At 37.9% G+C, this 24668-nt stretch overlaps 1 long non-coding RNA gene across 1 annotated transcript; it reads left to right on the top strand.

Moving 5' to 3' along the window:
* Positions 1–18: 18 nt before the first annotated feature.
* On the top strand, positions 19–23920 carry LOC119470995. The gene is made up of 5 exons (XR_005199984.1): positions 19–156; positions 3990–3996; positions 6462–6465; positions 6765–6771; positions 23908–23920. It is a non-coding gene; the product is annotated as an uncharacterized LOC119470995 (long non-coding RNA).
* Positions 23921–24668: the final 748 nt, after the last annotated feature.

Below are 24668 nucleotides of genomic sequence, written 5' to 3'. Positions count from 1 at the left end.
TATTTTATTTAATCTTTTATTTGGAAACATTTTAGCCTCTGTGGCTACCCCTTTTTTGTCCCTCAACTTGAGATGTATGAAGGCTTTTGGTTTCCCTGGGAGTGGGTGGAGGCAGCCAGGGCTTACCTGTACACTGACTTGAATAGTTGAATAAAAGTGAACACTAGTTGAATAAAAGTACATACCTTAAAAATGAAAAAAAAAAAAAAAATAGCCAGGTGTTTGTGGCACATACTTGTACTCCCAGCTACTCAGCTGAGGTGGGAGGATCTCTAGAGCCCAGGCATTCAAGGCTGCAGTGAGTTATGGTCACACCACTCCAGCCTGTATGACACAGCAAGGCCCTGTCTCTAAAAAATGAAAATATATACATTATGTTTTAAAAAATATACTCTCCTGAATTGTTCTTTGCAAATTCTTAAATAGCATACTATATTCCTTGCTTAAAATAATACATATTACCATGAATGTATATTAACAAAGAAAATAAATGTTTGTACTTATGTTTTATTATAATGGTAATCATAGACATCTACAGCATTATTTATTTTTAGAGAAGGATTCTAAATAGAATATTCAGAAACAAAGTTAATTTGTACTTTTTTTCTGCAATCAAACTAATAATTAGGATATGTTTCTCCCAACAGGGAAAAAAAAAAAAAGCACGTAACTATGTATTTTTGTATTCTTTTGCTTGCTTAGAACCTTCCAAAGGCTAATAATATTTTTTTTTAATTTTGTTGATACACACACACAGCACATCTGTAATGAGCATATAGACAGAGAGACAGCATACGAGAGAGAAAGAACTTATTTTTCAATCAATTTTCACCAAATATTTTCATCAACTTCTGTGGGAATTCTACTTAAAGATGAATAGAGGATATAACCTTAGTCAGTAAGCATGATCAGATGAGATAGGAAATGCTGTTTCTACGCCCCGGTTTTAGCTTTGGCTTTACTTTTTTCCTCCCTCCAGATCTAAACTGGCTAAGCAAAGTGAAGTGTAGAATTATGGCAAACTAAGATCTTGTTTCCTCATATTATGTGTATTTTTTTTTTAGATAAAAGACTTATTTAGGGGGATTTTGATGTTAGTTTTTGAGTCTGGGAAAAATTGTTCTCCTACTGCAGATTTATAACTCTAGTCTGAGACTTCTAAATGCCTTATGCCAACATTGTAAATTTTATTGTGATGCTGGTAAGTTACAGTTTAAGGTATAATTTTTTTAAAAGCATTTCATCTTGTAGTTTGGGATAATAGTTATAGAGCTAGTCTCTATAGAAACCATTTTAACTTATGATCTTAGAACGTCGGGTAATAATGCAGAGGATTATTGGCCAAAACTTTTTTTAAATGAGAAATATTTTACTGAATTGACTCTTTCTAAACTCAAGTCTGGAGAGGAACGTGTGCTCTTAAGATGACTACATTTTAATCAGAGATTATCACTTTCCATTTCCATTAGTCTCTCTTTTTTTGGCATGTGATGTATGCTAAATTAAATAGGATTTATTGGTTCAGCTAGATTCTGAATTACCCTCTTTTCCTGTGGATTAGGAGAGAGCATTTTTAGCCCTTTTCCTTGAAATCCATCAGGATCTTTTATGTGGACTATCTAGTATTCTGCACGCTTCCAATGCTTAATAAATATTACATTACAATATTAGCATAATAATAAATCATCTTAAAGTTCTACGTGGGCTATTGAGATCCCATTCAGTTTGCGCCAAGACATCAAAAAGTTTTATTTTCTCTATATGCATGCAAAATAATTTAAAACTTCCCTTCCATGAAATGTCCTTGCATCCATAAGTCTACATGTTACATAGTGAAGTGGTAAAGTGTGTATCATCTTCCAGTTACACATTTAACTTGTTCAATATATTCTGGGCCTGAATTTGCCATTTTAATAAGAGACAGTTTAAAATTGGGCAGACAAAATAGAAATAGCACCATTTGTCAAGTAAATGTTATTTTCCCAATGGCAATTCTGAAATTTTTATACAAGATTACCAGGCCAGCAGCTAGATAGTGTTTCTTGCCATTAAGAAGTTCTGCTTTGTCTATGATCGGTCATGTCACACAGACCTAGAGTAACAGCCACTGAAAACATGAGAATTTTCCTTACAGTTACAGAAACAAAAATGAAGTAGAAAATGATTTCATTAACACAATTTCATCCTCACTGGTTGCTTTAAGGAAGGTCCTAGTTTGAAACTGCCATCAAGGAAAGGAATAAAAATATTTTCCCTTCCAAAGGTAGTGTTCAAATATTGTACATTTTATCTACCTATATATAAAAATGATGGATTATCTGTGGTAGATAGCAAAAATGGCCAAAATCACCTCCTTACAGTGTAATTTTGCAGTTAGTCCCCCTCCCTATCAATAGATAGCGTTGTGTTTTTTCACCCTTTAAATTCTGAACTGATGTTGTGACTTGCGTTGGCTAACAGAATTTGGCAAGAGCAATGCTGTACAAATTTTGAGCCATGCCTCAAGTGGTCTTCAAGCATTCCTCTAGGAATGCTGTCCAGTTGCCATGCAGACAAGCCTGCCATTAGGCTTGTCTGCAGGTGGCTGCCTATAGAAAGATGCATGAAGAAGCCCAGTTGAGACTAGAAGAACTGTGGCCCAAAGCCCAGCCTAAACAGTCAATGGTTCTTGTAAGTCCTTACATTTTGAGGTGGTTTGTTGTACAGCAACAAAAAACAAATTCATTTTCTTCTTACATTATTGAAAATAAAACTTTGAATATTATTTAGCTCAAATTTTGTTATCCTTTTTATTACTGAATTACTTTGTGTTAAATTTGTAATTGGTAATCACAACTTTCCAAATATCTCTAACAGAAATGTTTGTTTCTGCTACTTTATAAATTCCATAGGGAGACTTTGTCTTCAACACAAGCCTTACATGGAACCCTAAATGAATACAATTAACATTCAGGCTTTTCTGATCCTCTTTGGATAATGTCATTTGGTTAGAATAGCAAACCTGAGCAGATGATTTATCCAGAGGTGATTCTTCTTCTAAAGTGGTGTCCAGCAAGAAAAATGAAATGGTAAAATCCAAGGAAGCTATGTTTAGCTTCAACTCAAATCTCCGCATCACTCACTACTATTGATTTAACATCATGGCACCTCCATATTTCAGAAGGAGGATCTGCCACAAGACAGAAACTATAGTGACTCTGTAAGGGTCATCTTGCTGTCAACTTCAAATTATAACATCTCTGCTCTTGGCTGTCAGCCATGGCAGGCCCAGGAAGGTACAGCTCTCTTTCTGTAGATGGAATAGATGTATTTCAAGGAAGTGAGATATAAAGGGAAGTATGTGTTGAATCTCATCTTCCTGTAAAGTTCTAAAATGGGAGGAAGGTTTTGTCAGTGTCCCTTACGTGCAGTCCCCGGGTCTGTTTACTACTAGCCCAGGTTTACTCATCCAAGTTTCTAACATGTGCCACCTAGGGTGGAGGCTAATCCACAAACTCCAAGTCATCATTTCAGCTTTCACTGCATTTTCTTCCTCAGCAGCAACTGAACCATTGGCTACCCTCCCTTCTTCCTTTGGAGTGTGTTACTTCACACTTGCAGAGTTCTGTTTTTATCCCCAACTGCTTTTTTCCACCACTTCATCTGTCACTCACAGCCCAGGTACAGGCACATAGTATACAATAATTATTTGTGAAATGAATAAATACATAGTACCCATTCCTTAAATATAGGTGTTTTTCTTTAGACTCCTTTACCAACATGATCTTCTTTAACAATTCCAACCACAGTTACAGCTCCAATTATGGGTTTTTGCGTGTGTGTGGCTGTCTCCCAACCTCGGCTCTAGGAGTTACTGCCTGCCACTATCAGGACCATCTCCCCAGCCTCCACCTCCTGGGTTCAAGTGATTCTCCTGCCTCAGTCTCCCCAGTAGCTGGGATTACAGGTGTCCACCACCACTCCTGGCTAATTTTTTATAGTTTTAGTAGAGATGGGGTTTCACTATGTTTGCCAGGCTGGTCTCAAACTCCTAACCTGGTTGATTTGCCCTCCTAGGCCTCCCAAAGTGCTGGGATTACAGGCATGAGCCACTGCACCCGGCTCTGGTTGAGTTTTCCCCATCACTGTACTGATACCTCAAAGACAGCAAGTCCCAAAACTGCATCTATTCATTCAACAGACCTAGCTACCCTGCTCTGGGCACCCCTGCTCTCCAGCATGGCAAGATCAGAATAAAATCCCCCACCAGTTCCCAAATGAGAACTTCTAGCTGACAGGCCTGATAAAGCAAAGGACTCAGTATTCTGTCAAGGAATGTAAAAATACATTTTTCAAAGTTTGATTTCTATATCAAATTGCCTCCTAACTGGTCTCAACCATGTAATCTTATATCTGTCCAATGTCTATTCCATTCTGCAATCAGATTGATCTATTCCAAAGGGTAATCCAGATGCCATCCTCCACCACCATTTAGATGCCTTTCCATATCTTTCCAAATAAAGATAAAACCCCTACCATGGGTACCAAAGCCTGGCCAAGCTGATTCCTGCCTTCCTCTGACCTCTCTTCATAGAATTTTTTCCCACATCAATAACTGCAGCCACCCTGGCCTTCTGTCACATCTTCAAAGAAGCCACGCAGCTCCTTGTCTCCAGGTCTTTGTTTATGCCATCTCCTCTGTTCGAAACATTTAGTGTCCTGTGTGGTTAACTTATATTCCTCCTTCAAACCTCAGCTCAGATGTCACTTCCTTGGTCAAATCTCTTCTTGCCCCAGAGAATGGACCAAGACTCCTCTAAATAACTACAATGCACTGAGGTCATTTTCTTTATACCACCTGTGCCCTGATTGAAATTCTGTATTTGTTTGACTATTTCATCTGTTTCCTCTTCTAGTTCAATTGCTTTCCATTATCCCTCCAAAGCTTAGCATTGTGCACAGCATGTAGTAGGCACTCTATAAATATATATTGAATGAATGAATAAATGAATGAGTGTGCTAGTACCTTACACTGTGTGTTCCCTTGTGATTGCTATTAGGAACCAGATCTCAGCATTATACAAAAGGCAGGGGAGATAAGAGGGAGGGATAGTCAAGTGTCTCTCAAAATATTTGGAAAAGGATTTCCCTTAGAAAGTTTAAACAGAGAGGCTCAACACAATAGACCCCAGCAGAGAGATACAAAACCCACCTTAAAGAAATACTTGCAACCTAGATCCAGATCTAACTGAAAGTCTTTCCATTTCTAAAAAAGGAATGTGATGACCTCAAAGGGAGCCAGTCAGAAATGGAGCAAAGAAAACAAATTTACCTGAGGCAAATTCATAGTTTTCATTCCTGAATACTCCAGGAAAGTGGTATTTGGGCAAGTTGACAGGTAAATCCAAATTATGGATGGTTCTGCCTAGCTGTCTCAACATAATACCATTAAACATTTATGTCACATAACATCCCCCTTATACTGATGCCACAAAACAACCTGTTAATAATTTGCCTTCAATGTGGTTTGCTATTCACTCATTCATTCATTCATGTATTCATTCACAAACATACAAAATAATTTATTCATTAATTAATTTATTGAGAACAAGTATATTCTGATGTGTGCCATGTTTTTAGGCTATAATGACAAGCAATACCAAGCTGTTCCCTGACTTCATAGAGCTTATATTATAGTCTAACAGGCAGCGCAGACAATTAAAAAAGCAATTTATTATAAAAGTGTTGGATCCTATTGTGAACTAATGCTGCCTGCCTGCTTGACATTCTTAAGTTGGAGGACTTCTTCTCCCATCTTTCAGATGCTAGTGAACCTATCCATTGCCATGACCTGGCACCCTGCAATACCACCACAGCCCTATCACCACTGCAGGGGAGAGTATGTTAATAAATTAGGCCTTTCAGGGTCCTCGTTGAGATTTGTAAATGGAGCTAGTATTGCAAGAGCTGTCCTCTTTTGGGATTTTAACTTATGTGGATATAGGTTTGAGCAACAGGTAACTACGTTTCCTAAGCTGGGGAGTAGGGTTGCCAGTGTTGACAAATAAAAATAGAAGATGTCATCATTCATGCAATCAGGAAACACTTATTGGGCACCTACTATATGCCAGGCACTATTCCAGGAGCTAGGAATTCATCAGTGAACCAGATTAAAATCTCTGCCCTATGGAGCTTACTTTCTAGTAGAGGGAGAAATTAATAAGCAAGATTAATCGGTAAAATATATGATACATTAAAGAGTAATACATACAAAGGAAACAATCTTGCAGGGCAAGGTAATAGGCAGTTTCTGCTTGGGGAGAGGGTTGCAATCTTAGAGCCAGAAGACAGGGAAGGCCCTTCTGAGAAGATGACATTTGAGTAAACATCTCAGATGGGTAAGGGAACAGCTGCACTAATACGGGAGACAGCTATAGCTGGTCCAGGCAAAGAGAACTGCAAGCACAGTGGCTCTGAAACAGAAGAGTGCACAGAGTATCTGGGGAACAGCAAGAGGCCACAGTGGCTGGGGAGAGCCTGTAAAGGAACAAGCAGAAGTATAATATCCTAGGAGTAGCACAGGCCAGATCATTTAGGCATCATAAGCCTTTGTCAAAACAGGCTTTTAAAGTCCAGAACGAACTGGGCACGGTGGCTCACACCTGTAATCCCAGCACTTTGGGAGGCCGAGGTGGGTGGACCACCTGAGGTCAGAAAGGTGTTTAAAACCAGCCTGGCCAACATGGTGAAACCCCATTTCTACTAAAAATACAAAAAATTGCCAGGCGTGGTGTCTGGTGCCATAATCCCAGCTACTCAGGAAGCTGTGGCAGGAGAATTGCTTGAACCTGAGAGGCAGAGGTTGCAGCAAGCTGAGATCATGCCATTGCACTCCAGCCTGGGCAACAAGAGTGAAACTCCATCTCAAATAAATAAAGTCCAGAATGAGGGGAAAGAGTGAGGAGTTCAGAGCTGAGGATCAGACTTAGGTCTAATGGGATCATTCCAGATGCTCTTCTGAGATTCTATGGCAAGGCAGAAGCATAGAGCTTCTAATACTGTAATCTAATAATGTAAACTAATTACATTAGTTATAGGTAAGTTCTGCTGGTCAGGATTTCGAGATTACTATATACTTTTATACTTTTAATTCATTAATTCTTTTCTTTCCTTAGGACCACTTGACTTTGTTTTTTTGGGGAGGTTTTTTTGTTTGATTTTGCTGTGTTTTGTTTTGTTTGAGAAAGAGTCTGGCTCTGTCACCCAGGCTGGATTGGAGTGGCAGGTTGACAGGTAAATCCAAATTAAAGATGTCTATGTAGTCAAGACACAATCTTGGTGCACTGTAACCTCTGCCTCCCAGGTTCAAACAATTCTCCTGCTTCACCCTAAAGAGTAGCTGGGCTTACAGGCACCCACCACCACACCAGGCTAATTTTTGTGTTTTTAGTAGAGACAGGGTTTCACCATGTTGGCCAGGCTGGTCTCAAACTCCTGACCTCAGTTGATACGCCCCCCTCAGCCTGCCAAACTGCTGGGATTACAGGCATGAGCCACCATGTCTGGCCTGGTACCACTTGACTTTGAAGCCCAACAATGTACAGTTTGGAGCTGAAGAAATGGCACTAAAGATACCCGAATACCAGTAAATGGCCCTCTCTCCAGGATTTTAACTTTAGAGGCATTCATAAATCAAGAAGGGAGATTTTAAACATCATCCTTGTCTCTTGATATCTTAAGTTAAAAAAGCAACATTTCTGCAGCCACAAGGGAACTTAACGTCTGGTTCCCATGCAGGTGAATTATGGCTTAAGAAATAATAAAAAAAAATTTTGAATTACTAAATGACTTACATTGAAAAAAACAAGAAGGGAGGAAAGATGCATGAGCATAGAGAGAGGATTTTATAATGTACTCGAGTCTACTCAATGATAAATGTACATAATTAATCATACACACCATTTTGGCAAATGATATTTTTAAATGATAGAGGCAATTATCTGTACAATTACATATGCACAGGAATGCATTATTATCTGACTTTCAACAGGCAGTCTACCTTACAGAATAGGTAAAGAAGAGACGTACCTAATTTAGCATCCTAGTTTGTAACCTCAATCTAATGAGGACAGTTTTTAGTGATTAGAAGATGTTGAGAAGAGGAATGTAATAATAGCAACTTCATGATTCTACTACTAATACCTTTGTGAAACTATTTAATCACTTATCATTTCCATTTTGCACTGTAAAATATAGGTTACATATTCTTTCTTCCTCTCTAATGAAATATAATTTTCTAAATACCCTTTCAATAAATGTTTTAGAAACAAATTGAAAGATTTGTGGAAACAATGAAAGAATTTTGCTACTCTCTCCAGGTGATATTAAAGTGAGAGAAAATTACATTGACTACAGTAAACAATAATCTCTTTTCTAACCTGATAGAATGAATTTATACTCTCTGCGATTTCTTCAGCCTCATGGTCTTATCTTATAACGCAGTATGGTGTAGTAAAAAGAGTTCAGTCTGGAATCAGACAAATGTAGTTTCAAATCTGGCTCTGCAACTAACTGTGCTCCTAACCTTGAGCAAGTTACTAAACATTGCTAAGCCTTAAATTTATTTTTAATAGTGAGGCTAATCATATCAATCTTATAAAATATGCCATGGGCAGTATATAATACAATAATTTCCAGGTATCTGGTCTAATGTTAGGGATGCAACACATATTCAATACAGTCTGTATTATTAATGTTAGGTCCTCCCCCTCACCCAGGTTCTTTAATATCTTCCCAAAATAAATCACAATGCCATTCTATCATTCACTCATTCTACCAATTTGTATTGAGTATCATACATACATACAAGATATCAGTACATAAATAAATGAGTCATTTTGGATGTAAGTAAGGAAAAGATAAATTATTCAGAAAATGGCTTTGAATGACTGGTTAGCAATTTTTATCTTTAGGTTTGATGGTCTAAAACCATGTTGTTCCATACAAAAGCCATTAGCCACATGTGACTATTGAGCATTTGAAATATGGCTATTTTAAATTGAGATGTTCTGAAAATATAAAATACACACCAGATTTTGAAAACTCCATATGAAGAAAGGACTGCAAAAATCTCTCATTAAAATTTTTTTTGAATTGGTTACATGTTGAAATGGAAATATTTTGTATATACAGTTGACTATCAGTATCCACAGGGGATTAGTTTCAGGAACAGTACAAATACCAAAATCTACAGATATTCAAGTCCCTTGTATAAAATAGTGTAGAGTTTCTATATAACCTAAGCACATTCTTTCTAGATCAGTAATAATATCCAATAAAATATAAATACTATATAAATAGTTGATATACTGAATTGTTTTTTATTTGTGTTATTTTTAATTGTTGTTTTGTTATTTTTATTTTTAAACTAAATATAGTTTTAGTTTAAAAAAGTATTTTTGATCCATGGTTGGTTGAATCCACGGAGGCTGAACCTCTGGACACAGAGGGCTAGCTGTATTCAATTAAATAAAATATATTACTAAAATAAATTTTATCTCATTCTTTTTGCTTTTTCAACGTGAGTACTATAAAAATTAAATATTTGTTGCCCACATTTGCAGCTTGCATTATGTTTCTATTAGGCAGTGTTGTTGTCAACATTAAATACCTTATAACAAGAAAGGAGCGAAAAGGAAAAGAAAAAATCTTTTAGAACTAGAAGATGGAGAGAGGAGGTGGAGCAAGTTGGCCAAATAAATACTTCCACCAGTTGATCACCCCCACCCCCACCTTTAGGGATACCAAAATGAACAACTATCCACACAACAAAGCACCTTCATAAGAACTAAAACTCAGGTAAGCGATCACAGTACCTGATTTTAACACCATATTGAGGTAAGAGGCACTGAAGAGGGTAAGAAAGATAGTCCTGAATCACTCACACCACTCCTCCACCATCCCCCAGTAGTGGCCATGTGGCACAGGGAATCTTGCAGGAAGGAGAAGGCAGTGACCGTATTAGAACTCAGTGTTGCCCTGTCACAGCAGAAAGGAACATGGGCAGAACTCAGCCAGCACCCACAGAGGGAGCATTTAGGCCAGCCCTAACCAGAGGCAAACTGCCCATCCCAGCAGCCAGAACCTGAGTTCTGGCTAGCCCTGTCACTACAGGCTAAAGTACTCTAGGGTTCTAAATAAACCTGAAAGGCAGCCTAGGCCACAAAGACCACAATTCCTGGTCAAGTTCTGGTGCTGTGTTGGGCTCAGAGCCAGTGGACTTGAGGGGCACACAACGTAGTGAGACACCAGCTGAGGTGGCAAGGGAGTGCTTGTGTCATTCCTCCCCCAACCCCAGGCAGTGCAGCTTACAGCTCTGGGAGAGACTTCCTCCTTCTGCCTGAGGAGACAAGAGGAGAGAGTACAGAGGATTTTGTCTTTCAACTTGGATACCAGCTCAGCCACAGTTGAATAGGGTACCAGGCAGAGTCCTGAGGCCCTCATTCCAGGTCCTAGCTCCTGTGTGGCAATTCTGGATACACGCTGGGCCAGAAGGGAATCCACTACCTTGAAAGGAAATACCCTGTCCTGTCAGGATTCATCACCTGCTAACTAAAGACTTCTTCATCTCGGAATAAACAACAGTGATAGCCTGGCAGTATTCACTAGAGGCCTTGGGTGATTCTCAAAACCATGTGGTTTGAGGTGTGCCCCAGCAAATTCCCAGCTGTGGTGGCCATGGGGAGAGACTCTTTATGCTTGAGGGAAGGGTAGAGGGGACTTTGTCTTGCAGCTTCGGTACCAGCTCAGTTACAAGTTTGTGGTATATGATGGGGTAGAACACCAAGCAGACTCCTGGGGTCCCTGATTCCAGACCCTGGCTCCTGAATGACATCTCTGCACCCACAAGGGGCTGATTTGCTGTCCTGAAGGAAAGGACATAAGCCTGGCTGGATTCACCACCTGCTGATAATAGAGTCCTTGGTCCTTGAGTGGAACATAAGCAGTAGCAAGGCAGTTGACACTAAGGGTCTTGGGGTAGACCTAGCTCTATGCTGGCTACAGGTCTGACCCAGCAGTCCCAGTGGTGGTAAACATAAAAGTGCCTGGGTCACCTCTCCCCCAGCTTCAAGCAGCTCAGTACAAAGAAGGACTCCGTTTGTTTGGGGGAAAGTAGGGAAAGAGAACAAGAATCTGCCTGATAATCCAGGGCATTCTGGATCTTCCCTAAGACCACCAAAGCAGTACCTCTACGAGTCTGCAAGAGTCACAGCATTACTGGGCTTGGGGTGGCCACTAATGCAGAGATGGCTACAGTGACCAAAGACTTAGATCACAATGCCCAAGTTCTTTCAAATACTTGGAAAGCCTTCCAAAGAAGAACGGGTACAAACAATCTCAAGGTGCAAAGGCTATGATAAATATCTAATTCTTCAACACCCAGACACCAATGAACATTCACAGCATGTTTACTAATGCATATCTAGGAAAACATGACCTCACCAAAGAAAATTAATCAGGCACCAGTGACCAAACCCAGAAAGACAGAGAGTTGGCCTTTTAGAAGGATTCAAAATACTTGTTTTGAGGAAACTAAATGATATTCAAGATACCACAGAGAAGGAATTTGGAATCATATCAGATAAACTTAAGAAAGAGGTTGAAATAATTTAAAAGAATCAAGCAGAAATGCTGGAGCTGAAAAATGCAGCTGACATACTAAAGAATGCATCAGAGCCTCTTAACAGCAGAATTGATCAAGCAAAAGCAATAATTTGTGAGCTCAAAGACAGGCTATTTGAAAATACATAGTCAGAGGAGACAAAAGAAAAAAGAATAATAAAGAATTGAAGCACACCTATGGGATCTAGAAAATAGCCTCAAAAGCGTAAATCTAAGAGTTATTGAACTTAAAGAGGAAGTTGAGAGAGATTGGAGTAGAAAGCTTATTCAAAGGGATAATAACAGAGAATTTCCCAAACCTAGAGAAAGATATAAATATTTAAGTACAAGAAGCTTATAGAACACCAAGCAGATTTAACCCAAATAAGACTACCTCAAAGCATTTAATAACCAAACTCCCAAACGTCAAGGATAAAGAAATGATCCTAAAAACCACACACACACACACACACACACACACATGCACACGTGCGCACACACACACATACACACACACACACACACAAATACAGGAGAGCTCCAAAATATCTAGCAGCACACTTCTCAGGGGAAACCTCACAGGCCAAGAGAGAGTAGCAATATGCAAAGGGAAAAATATATATATAGTCTAGAATAGTATTTCCAGCAAAAATATCCTTCAAACATTAAAGAAAGGGAAATAAAGACTTTTTCAGACAAATGAAAGCTGAGGGATATCATCAACACCAGACTCGTCTTGTAAGAAATAATAAAGAGAGTTTTTCAATCTGAAGGAAAAGTACATTAATGAGCAATAAGAAATCATCTGAAGCTACAAAACTCACTGTTAAAGTAAGTATGGAGAAAAATACAAACTATTCTAACTCTGTAATTGTGGTGTATAAACTTCATATCTTAAGTAGAAAGACTAAAAGATGAATCTCTCAAAAATAATACCTTCTACAACTTTTCAAGACATAGTATAATAAAAGTAGAAACAACAAAAACTTAAAAAGCAGCAAGATGAAGTTAAAGTATATAATTTTTACTAGTTTTCTCTTTGCTTATTAGTGTGTTTATACAAACAGTGTTAAGTTGTCCTCAGTTTAAAATAACAGGTTATAAGATAGTCTTTGCATGCCTCATGTTAACCTCAAATTAAAAAACACTACAACATATACATAAAAAATAAAAAGCAAGAAATTCAAACATATTACCAGAAAAAAACTACTTTCACTAAAAGGAAGACAGGAAGGAAGAAAAGATGAAAGAGAAGACCACAAAACAACCAAAAAACTAATAACAAAATGACAAGAGTTGAGCCTAACTTATCAATAATAACATTAAATGTAACTAGACTGAACCCTCCAATCAAAACACAAAGAGTGATCGAATGGATAAAAAATACCCAGGCCAGGCACAGTGGCTCACACCTGTAATTCCAGCACTTTGGGAGGCCAAGGTGGGCAGATCATGAGATCAGGAGTTCGAGACCATCCTGGCTTACTGGTAAAACCCCATCTCTACTAAAAATACAAAAATTAGCCAGGCATGGTGGCACACGCCTGTAGTCCCAGCTCCTCAGGAGGCTGGGGTAGGAGAATCACTTGAACTTGGAAAGCAGAGGTTGCAGTGAGCCGAGGTTGCAGTGAGCCGAGATTGCACCACTGCACTCCAGCTTGGGCAACAGAGTGAGATTTTGTCTCAAACAAAAAAACACCCAGTAATCTGTTGCCTGCAAGAAACATACTTCACCTACAAAGATACACAAGGATTGAAAATAAAAGGATGGAAAAAGATATTCCATGTCAATGGAAACCAAAAAAGAACAGGAGTAGCTATACTTTTATCAGACAAAACATATTTAAAAACAAAAACCATAAGAGAAAAAGAAGAGCATTATATAATGGCAAAGGAGTCAATTCAGCAAGAGGATATAATAATTATAAATATATATATGCACCCAACACTGGAGCACTCATACGTATAAAGCAAATATTATTATAGTCAAAGGGAGAGATAGATCCCAATACAATAATACCTGGAGACTTTAACACTCCACTTTTAGCACTGGACAGATTGCCCAGACAGAAAATCATCAAAGAAACATTGGACTTAATCTTGACTATAGATCAAATGTACCTAATAGATATTTACAGAATATTTCACCCAATGGCAACAGAAAACACATTCTTCTCCCCAGCACATGGATCATTCTCAAGGATATACCATATGTTAGACCATATGGCAAGTCTTAAAACATTAAAAAATTAAAGTTATATCAAGTATCTTCCATGATCACAATGGAATAAAACTAGAAATCAGTCACAAGTGATATTTTGGAAACTACACAAATGTGGAAATTAAAGAACATGCTCCTGAATAACTAGTAAATCAATAAGAAAATTAAGAAACAAATTTTAGAAATTCTTGAAACAAATGAAAACACACTAAAACCTAAGAGATACAGTGAAAGCAATACTAAGAGGAAAGTTTATAGCAATAAGTGTCTATATCAACAAAGTAGAAAAACTTTAAATAAATAACTCAACAATACATCTTAAAGAATTGGAGAAGCAAAAGCAAACCAAACTCAAAATTAGCAAAAGAAGGATAATAATAAAGAGCAGAGCAGAAATAAAGAAAAAAGAGAGAAGACCCAAATCAATAAAATCAAAGATGAAAAACAAGACATTATAATTGTTACCACAGAAATTCAAAGGCTCATTAGAGGCTGCTATGAGCAATTATATGCTAATAAAATGGAAAATCTAGAAATGGATAAATTCCTAGACAAACACAACTTACCAAGACTGAACCCATGAAGAAATCCAAAACCTGAACAGACAAATAACAAGTAACAAGATCAAAGCTGTGATAAACTTTTTTCCAGCAAAGAAAAGCCAGCACCTGATGGCTTCACTGGTGAATTCTACCAAAGATTTAAAGAAGAACTAATACCAATCCTACTTAACTTATTCCAAAAAATCAAGGAGGAGGGAATACTTCTAAACTTATTCTATAAGGTTAGTATTACCCTGATACAAATACCAAAGAGTCATCAAAAATAGAAAACTATAGGCCAATATCTTTGATGACCATTGATGGAAAAATCCTCAACAAGATTCTAGCAAACCAAATTCAATAGCACATTAAAAAGTTCATTCATCATGACCAAATGGGATTTATCCCATTAATTCAAGAGTGGTTCAACATATGTAAATCAATCAATGTGATACATCATATTAATAGAATGAAGGACAAATACCATATGATAATTTCAACTGATACCAAAAAAAATTTTGATAAAATTCAGCATCCTTTATGATAAATATTCTTTAAGGCTGGGCGTGGTGGCTCATGCCTGTAATCCAAGCACTTTGGAGGCCAAGGCGGGTGGATTACCTGAGGTTGGGAGTACAAGATAAATATTCTTTAAAAACTGGGTATAGAAGAAACATAACTGAACAAAATAGAAGCTACATATGACAGACCCACAGCTAGTATCAAATTGAATGGGTAAACAGAAAGCTTTGTCTCTGAGATCTGGAACAAGACAAGGATATGTATTTTCACCACTGGCATTCAACATAGTACTAAAAGTTCTAGCAAGAGCTATCAGATAAGAGAAAGAAATAAAGAGCATCCAAATTAGAAAGGAAGGATCAAATGATACTTATTTGAAAATGATATAATCTTATATTTGGAAAAACCTAAAGGCTCTACCATAAAAACACCTATTAGAAACTGACAAATTCAGTAAAGTTGTAGGATACAAAATTCAACATACAAAAACCAGTAGAATTTCTATTGCCAATAGTGAACAATCTGCAAAAGAAATCAAGAATGTAATCCCATTTATAATAACTACCAAAAAAATGCTTAGGAATAAACATAAACAAAGAAGCAAAAGATCTCTACAATAAAAACAAGAAAACACTGATGCAAAACATTGAAGAGGACATAAAAATATGGAAAGATATTCCATGTTCATGGATTGGAAGAATCAATATTATTAAAAATGTCCATACTTCCCAAAGCAATCTACTGATTCAATGCAATCCCTATTAATATACCAATGACATTCTTCACAGAAATAGAAAAAAAATCCTAAAATTTGTATGTAATTGTAAACGACTCAGAATAGACAAAGATATCCTGAGCACAAATAACAAAATAGGAGGAATCATATTATCTGACTTCAAATTATACTACAGAGTTATCATAACTAACACAGCATGGTATTGGCTTAAAAACAGATACACAGACCAATGGAACAGAATAGATATCACAGAAATGAATCCATACATCCACAGTGAACTCAGTTTTAACAAAGAGACCAAGAACATACATTGGGAAAAGAATAGTCTCTTTATAAATTGTGCTGAGAAAACCAGCTATCCATATGCAGAAGAATGAAACTTAAAACCCTTTCTATAGCTAATATCCAAAAATAAAATCAAAATGAATTAAAGACTTAAATCTAAGACCTCAAACTATGAAACTACTAAACAAAAACACTGGGGAAACTCTTTAGGACTTTGGTCTTGGCAAAGACTTCTTGAGTAATAAACCATAAGCACAGGCAACCAAAGCAAAAATGGACAAATGAGATCATATCAAGTGACGAAGTTCCTAAATAGCAACAGAAACAATAGGAAAGGAGAAGAGGCAACCCATGCAATGGGAGAAAATATTTGCAAACTTTCCATCTGACAAGGGATTAATAACCAGAATATAATAAGAGCTGAAATAATTCAATAGAAAAAAATCTAACAGTCTAATTTAAAAATGGGCAAAATATCAGAACAGATATTTCTCAAAAAACAAAAAAAGACATACAAATGGCAAGCAGGCATATAAAAAGATGTTCAAGATCACTGATTATCAGAGAAATGCAAATTAAAACTACAATTAGATATCATCCCATCCCATGTAAAATGACTTTTATCCAAAAGACAGGCAATAGCAAATGCTGGAGGATATACAGGAAAGGAAACCCTTGTCGACTGTTGACAGGAATATAAATTAGTACAACTACTAGGGAAAACAGTTTGAAGCTTCCTCAAAACACCAGAAATAGAACCACAATATGACCCAGAAACCCCACTGCTTAGTATAAATCCAAAAGAAAGAAAATCAGTATATCAAAGAGTTATTTACACATTCATTCCAGTACTATTCACAGCAGCAAAGATTTGGAAACAATTTAAGTGTCCATCAATAAACAAATGGATAAAGAAAATGTGTTAACCACATCAGTTTGTTCTCATGCTGCTAATAAAGACACACACACCGGAGACTGGGTAATTTACAAAAGAAAGAGGTTTATTGACAAACAGTTCTACATGGCTAGGAAGGCCTCAGGAACTTGCAATCCTGGCAGAAGGCACTTCTTCACAGTGTGGCAGGAGAGAGAATGAGTGCAAGCAGAGGAAATGCCAGACACTTATAAAACCATCAGATTTCGTGAGATTCACTCATTATCACAAGAACAGCATTGGGGAAACCACCCCCATGATTCACCTGGTCCCCCCCTTGACACGTGGGGATTATGGGGATTACAGTTTAAGGTGAGATTTGAGTAGGGCCACAGAGCCAAACCATATCAGTTACTTATATACAATAGAGTACTATTCAGCCATAAAAAGATTGAGATCCTATTGTTTGCAATAACATAGATGGAACTGGAGGTCATCACGTTAAGGGAAATAAGCCAAGCACAGAAAGACAAACTGCACGTTCTCATTTATGTGTGGGAACTAAAAATTAAAACAACTGAACTCATGGAGATAGAGAGTAGAATGATGATTACCAGAGGCTGGGAAGAGTAGTGGGGTTGTGTGAGGGAAGTGGGATGCTTAATGTTTACAAAAATATAGTTAGAATGAATCACATCTAGATTTGGTGGCATAATGGGTGACTACAGTCAACAATAGTTTATTGAATATTTCAAAATAACAAAAAGAGTGTAATTGCTTTTTTTGTAAAACAAAGAAAGGATAAATGATTGAGGTTATGGATACCCCATTTACACTGATATAGTTATTATTCATTGTATGCCTGTATCAAAATATCTCAAGTAACCCCTATATATCGATACCTACTGTGCACTCACAATTTTTTTTTCAAAAAAACAAAACTAAACTAAAAACTAGAAGGTGTAAGCCTTAAAAGATCTTACAGTGGCATAATCCTTACTACAGACAATATAAGCGGCAAAAATGTCAGGAATTTATAAAATGCTCAGTTAATACCAGCTTGTATTATTTATTCATTAATAATGACCTCTCAAATTTTAGGCAATATACTGGGCACTAGAGTTGCAATTATTAACAAACAATCCATTCTATTCAGGAGTTTCTAGTCTAATGACAAATACAAACAAGAAAAAATATTGCCAACTTTTCCATATCATATGTTATATTGTTCTTATGGACCTCAAAGATATTTTTATTTTCTTTTAAAAAGTTTGTGCAGACCACTCCACATCTGATACTTGCTGGAACAATAAACAATAGTTTCCATTTTGTTATCGTGAAAAATGAACAGCAGTGGGATACTGAAAAGCAGTTTAATTCCATTGGCAAAATATATATTATTTACTAATATTCTGCAAAAGTGTTCTGTAATAAAAGTTAATTTAAAAGCACTCCTCTGGCATTTATTTCTATATCATACTATCATTCTTACACAAGATCATCCCTGAATCCTTCCACAATACTTCATGATACTATGGCCCTTTATGTAGTTATGCTTACATATATGCATAAGTGAGAGAGCAAATACGTTAATTTTTGAGCAGTCAAAACATTTTTCCTTCCCCTTCCACCAGGCTTCTAAGAAGCAGCCTTGCTGCTTGGGCAGCTCAAAGCCTGGCCTTTTGTCCTGGTGATTAGAATAAGAGCAGAGCTGCACGATTTCCATTTTAAAGGAAATGGAGCCCTGGCCCGGACCAATCCCAGAGGGAGGAGGAAGACTAAAGAAAAGGTTTACAGAAGCCAGAGTTAGGAATTAGAGTTTGGGGGAGTGAAGAGAGAAAAAGGGAACAGTGAACTGTTACCATGGCGAGCTCTGCAAGATGCTGAGATCTGAGACTAAATTGAAATACTGAGATATTGATAAGGGTTGAGGCGATACTGAGATCCAGAGAAAGAAGAGGGAAGAAGAGGCAGTGTGGGTGGAGAGAGGAAGGCTCCTGGAAACCTTGCTGAGTATTGTATAAACTCTAGGTGATTTTCAGAGAGGCTGCAACAAGAATTTAAAACGCTTTTGTTAATTTATCCTGTGAGACTGATCTTGCTACTGGCTGTGTAGCCATGTGACATTGTGGGTGACAGCAGCTCCACGCAGCCCAGGTCGCTCTCTCTCTGGTTCTGTGTGTTACTTCCCCACTGGACTCGGTCTCGAAAGTGAAGACTCTGCTGTAGTGCAGCAGCAGCTATGGCAGCCCCTAGCACTCGAGCTTTAGCGGATGCTCCATAAATACAGGTTGAATGAAATCATTGGGGTCTGGAAGTGGACTCAGTGTAGGCATCTCTGAAAACTAAATAGGTACAGCAAACAATTTCACAAATGTGTCTGTGTGACTCTGTGTCGTGATAAAGCACCAAGCCAAGCATAACTTCTTAAATGTTTGTGCTCGTGATGCTGAGAGCTATTACTGACCTGGTTTGCAGGTTTTACTCAAGTTTCTTGTTTGTTTGTCCTTGACGATAAACACATATTTTTGGCTCAAATGCAAAGTTCCCTTTACTGCAGGCCACCACCTCCTCTTGCCCCAGAATGGTGGGGGCTGGTAAACAGGGAGGAAATTCGCCAGTTCCAGCACAGGCCAATTAAGGAGAGGGCAATAGAAGGTATGGTCTCCTGGAAGCCTAGGAGAAGCTGCAGAGTTCTGAGTAGGCTGCACATAGAATCACTGGCAGATTCAAAAAGTGAAAACACCTGTTTAGGCCCAATTCAGAAAATTCAAGTTGAATTCTTGTGCATCTGTGATTTATTTTTTCAAGTCCCGGGTACTTTAGAGACAGAAACACTCTCCTCATCCTTCAACCAAGTTGGGGTCTTCACTTTCAACATCATAATACAATTGGTTATGCCTCCAGGCCTCTAGGCCTCTATAATTTAATTAGTAGCCTGTGGCTGTGAATCTAAAGGAAGCTTTGCTGTTGTTACTTTGACACTAACTAGGGACACCTGATGCCCTGGTTTACCATGGCCAGTCCCAAGTCATGCTGTTATCTTGGAAAAATTATTAATAGCTCCCTCTTTTACTTTAGGAGATCAGATCGTAAATTACATGGTCACTGTATACATAACGACATTGAAAGAAAGCCAAGCCTAGGATAATGTTTACCTAGGATGTCTTCCAGCAACAATTTTAATATTCTTTCACTCTTTTTCTTCCTCAATTGTCATTCTTTCCAGTCTTTCTTTTTTCTCTTTCATCAGATAAGGCTTAAATACCCTCCAAACCAGCTCATTCCCTTACCTCACTTCCCATCCCAACCCCCTAGAATTTTTTTCTCCTCATCTCCAAGTTTCTGGAGTCCAGGTGGAGGGAGGCCAGAGCTTCAAGACGTTTTATCTTGTTTGGGGGCAGGGAGAGAAGGAAGTATCCTGAAGCTCTGTGTGGCCAGACTATTCTGGACTCTTCTCAGACTCTGAAAGACTAGAGAAATGGTCTATCAGGTATGATGTAGCTGACAGGAAATGTGCTGTAGCTGACACGCGAATCAGGCACTGTCAAATGAAGACTGAGCCAAGTGTGAGCCTTAGATCACTACAGACAGAGGAACGAGTTGACCCATGGGTCTTCTAGATTAAGCGAAATCAGACTTCTCATAAAGGAATGCACGGGCCAGAAACGGCCATCTTATTGTTCTCACCTGTCCTGTAAGGTTTTTAGCTGACACTTCTCCTTCAGTTGGACTCTACAGTTTCAATCCAAAAGCATGTGTCTGATATTCCCTGTGCTTTGATTCTGGATTTGCATTTTCTCTACCTTTGCTTCATGTCCTAACTCCCACACATTGTGTTAGAAATACTGCCACCTTGGACTGCTGCCTACCTCATGGAGCTCTTCCTGGATTCCATTTCTATTTGTGGTGATTTCTCAAGAACATAGGCCAGGACTAAGAACTCACCACTTGAGGCAAAGATGATATACAGTCAAATTCAACAGCAAAGAGCCTCTGACATGGTCATAAAAGTACTCAAGTTTCCTTTATATTTACTACCTGGTCTGCCTTCTCACCAAAGGTCAGGTTTCTCTCTAAGGGTGATACTAGGAAGCAGACTGGAATCTCTGAATCTGCTTTTATCTGTTCCCTTCCATTTAGTCACAGCTCAGTCTCTACTCTTAGCACATTTTCTACCATTCTCCAAAATGGTCTCAGCTCCTTCTCATATGAATTGCTGTGTTATTTTATGCAGCAAGGACTGGGTTCTATATAAGCACTTGCAGTTGCAGAACTCAACTGCAATGGAGCAGGGGTCTATCCCCTCAAATGACTGCAGCAAACAGACCCACGGGTGTCCAACAGGCTTGGTGGGCACTAGACAAGTGGGCAGGTGCCAGACCTGTCTAAAGCATACATTCTCCTGCAGTAGACTGTTGCCATGGAGGAATGCTGGCCACAAAAGCCAGATCTTTTGATTTTTCAGAAAAGAAAAATAATTTAGATTCTTATGAGCAATCTACTAATTTTTAAGAATATTGGCAACGAATTTAAAAAGATTTGAATTCCATCCCAGCTAAACAAATCTCATCAGTGAGTAGAATCTTGTTCTCTGGCTGCGTTTCCAATGGTTTTTGCAGTGTATTGAAAGATACACTTTTATATGATGTGACTTTAAGATTGAAAAATCATCTGAGGCAACCCAACATGAAGTCAAGTGGTGTGAAATTCTAAAGAACATCCTGGAAACTTACAGATGCTGGTATTTATGCATGAAAACAACAGTAGCAACAACGGGGATTCCTATTAAGTGACAAACAGCCACTTCAGAAAATCTTTTAATGAAAGGATATTTTAAACATCCCATAAAAGGTCCACTGTGCATTCTTTTGTGCCTGAACACTTCATTTTTCATAAACATAAAGCCTCTAATTGTCTTTCATTTTAAAACATCTTCGTCAGCAAGGATATCAAGCAGGTAGTTAAAGGGAAAAATAATGACACTGTAAACGTTGGCAGTGAAATCAGTTAATCTCTTATCCCTTATGACAGTTTACATTTTGAGTAACAACAAAGGTTATCTATTTTGCAAATATGACAGCTTTATTCTTGAGCAAAGTGATAGGAAAACACATCATTTTCCACTGTACAATGGACATTATCTTGAAAAAGGAATCCAGAAGTAATGCTTTAAATCAAAATATTTCAACATGGGATGGCAAAAATGGCCAACTGATTAAAACTTCAGAGCAGGGTTTTTAAACCTCAGCACCATTGCCATCGTGGGTCAGAGAATCTTTTAATGTGGGTGGTGGTAGGGGCGGGGGAGCATCCTGCAGGCTGCTCAGGAGCATCCCTGGCCTCTCCTACTAGATGCTAACAGGACTCTCCCCAACCTGTTTGTAACAATCAAAAAAACATTGTCAGATATTGCCATATGTCTCCTGGGGCCCAAATTTGGCCCTAGTTGAGAACCATTTCTCCAGAGGAATTGTTGGACTTCACAACTTGGGTTATGATTCTTCAAAAGAGTCTTAAAGTAGCAGTTCACACAAGAGGGAAAGACTGGAGAAAGCATTAACACTGACTTCCTCTGAATCCTCAGGGGCTTATGGGGGTTGAGAAGGACGGACTTTGAGGCATGAACAGTGAATGTACACTGACAAGAAAGTTATTGTGGAGGACAGGAGGGGTGGGCCCCAGATGGAAAATCTGCTCTTTTCCTTGAAAATAATGTCTCAACAAGCAGGAACCAGTACAGATTAGGCCAGCCAGTGACATCTCCTGGTAGATTCCAAACTACAGATGAGGAACTCCCACCTTCCAGCTAAGTCTGAGGTGAATTTAACATATTGAAAGATGTGATGATATGGAAAAGTTAGACATTTAATAAGGAGTTCTTTTTCTTTCATTTTGGAAAGAAAACATTTTTCCAGAAAAACTTGAAAGGTTATAATAGTGGTTTGAAATCAGTAACTCTCAATTTTTTCTTTGTGGTTATGGAAGAAATCATCAATTCCATTTCTCAATAGAACCTCATAAACACAATAGGTCAAATGCCAGAACAGAAATTAAATGTCTATGTGATCCTCAAGGGAAGACATACTTTAACTATGAAGTATTCACACCAAACCCTGAGAGCAGCACACGAAAGAGAATGAACTAGAGTATTTGGTGTTCATATTTCCTGTTTTGACAGCACTGTTTATCAAAATAACTACAATTTTCAAAGAAAAGACTACTTAATTTTTACTATATTGCTTTTCTGTCTGGAAGGAACTATAAAGAATAAGTTCACTAAGTTTTAGGTTGAGTTTTAGTTGATTTAACTTGTTTCAGCACAGTTAAGGGTTTCAACATGGCATCTTTTAGTCTTCTTTTTGTGAAATTTTGTTACCTTACAATCTGTTTTGAAGATACTGTAATGTAAGATACTTTTCATTATGCATTTCTCAAAATCCATAGAATGTACAACACAAGAGTGAATTTTAATGTGAACTGTAGTCTTTAATTAATGATGTATCAATATTGGTTTATCAATTATAATAAATGTACTGCACTAATGCAAGATGTTAAAAATGGGAGAGACTGTAAGGTAAGGTAGGAGAGGGGTTGGGTGGAATTTTCTACACTTTCCCCTCACTTTTTCTATAGACCTGCCACAGCGCTAAAAATGAAAGTCTATTATCTTTGTTTAAAGTCAATTAATTTTTAAAAGTAGTCTATTAGTTTATAAATGTTTTAAAAATTTTGTAATAAAACCCCCAACAGTATTAAAATCGTCTTTTAAATCAGGCTCTTGGGAACTGAGCCTCATTGCTCATTGCCCTTCCTTGCTGCAAGATGATTGCCCGTCTTCCTTCCTTGTCCAAGCCTGGCCACTGAGCACTCTCATCCAAGCTCCTGGAAAATAGAATTGGAGTACTGCAAATAGTGGACCTTACACTGCATTATATTTTGTGTTTTCTTCATGTCAGCAACTTCATATGCTTTTATCTTTTACTCTCACAAAATAACTTTTGAAGAAATATTTCCTCATAATTTTTTTATAATACATCTTACATGATAGGTGAATTTGTTTCTAATTAATGGTATATAATACTAGGTAGAGAAAGAGTAACTTATGAGGAGTGAGAGAGCTTTTTCTTGGTCTTTCTGCAATAGCAAACAAGTCGTCATGCTGAAATACTGCGTGTTTCCTCAGTGGCATTCTATTCACCCTGTTATAAAAAAAATCTAAGTACCAGCTTTAGTCTCTGGCACAATGGGAAATTTTTCAACATAGAAGCTTCTTGGCTGGTTGTCACAGAGGAATCTCTAGGCTAATTAAACCCTCATCAGTCAGAGGAGGGCTCAGAGCAGGGCTTCATAGTAGATGCCCTGAGGGGAGCTAGATAATCTAAAGATAGCGTTCAGTGATTCTGTATTCAGAGGGTATACTGTCCAGCTGCAAGGCTAGAGCCTACATTTATAACGAAGGTTCAGCATATACCCAAAGCAGCTAACAGTAAGTGCAACTGAATTCAAGGGCAATCTAGAGTTGAACAGTGCCAAATGCTTACACAGTCAGGAGGCGCAGAATGAAGTGGTGAACTCATGAGCTCTGGAGTCAAAAGAAATTCGGGTTCTACTCCAAGCTGTGTAAACTTGGGCAGGTTACTTCACTTCTTTGGGTCTCAAATCTCATATCTGTGGAATAAGGAAAGTTGAAGTCATGTCTCTCGGGAGCCAGGTAAAGTACAATAAGTGAGGGCCATACTGCAATTGTTAAGAGTAGTAGTAGCAGTAGCAGCAACAGTTATACCCTGAAAAAGGTGCATTATTTCCAAGAAATTGAGACATACCTCGGTGGAAAGTAAGGAGGGT

This window comes from Cebus imitator, unplaced genomic scaffold (assembly GCF_001604975.1).
Source record: "Cebus imitator isolate Cc_AM_T3 unplaced genomic scaffold, Cebus_imitator-1.0 Scaffold46, whole genome shotgun sequence".
Classification (NCBI taxonomy): domain Eukaryota; kingdom Metazoa; phylum Chordata; class Mammalia; order Primates; family Cebidae; genus Cebus; species Cebus imitator.
Note: the sequence above shows the minus strand (reverse complement) of the source record. Positions and strands in the feature narration are given on the sequence as shown.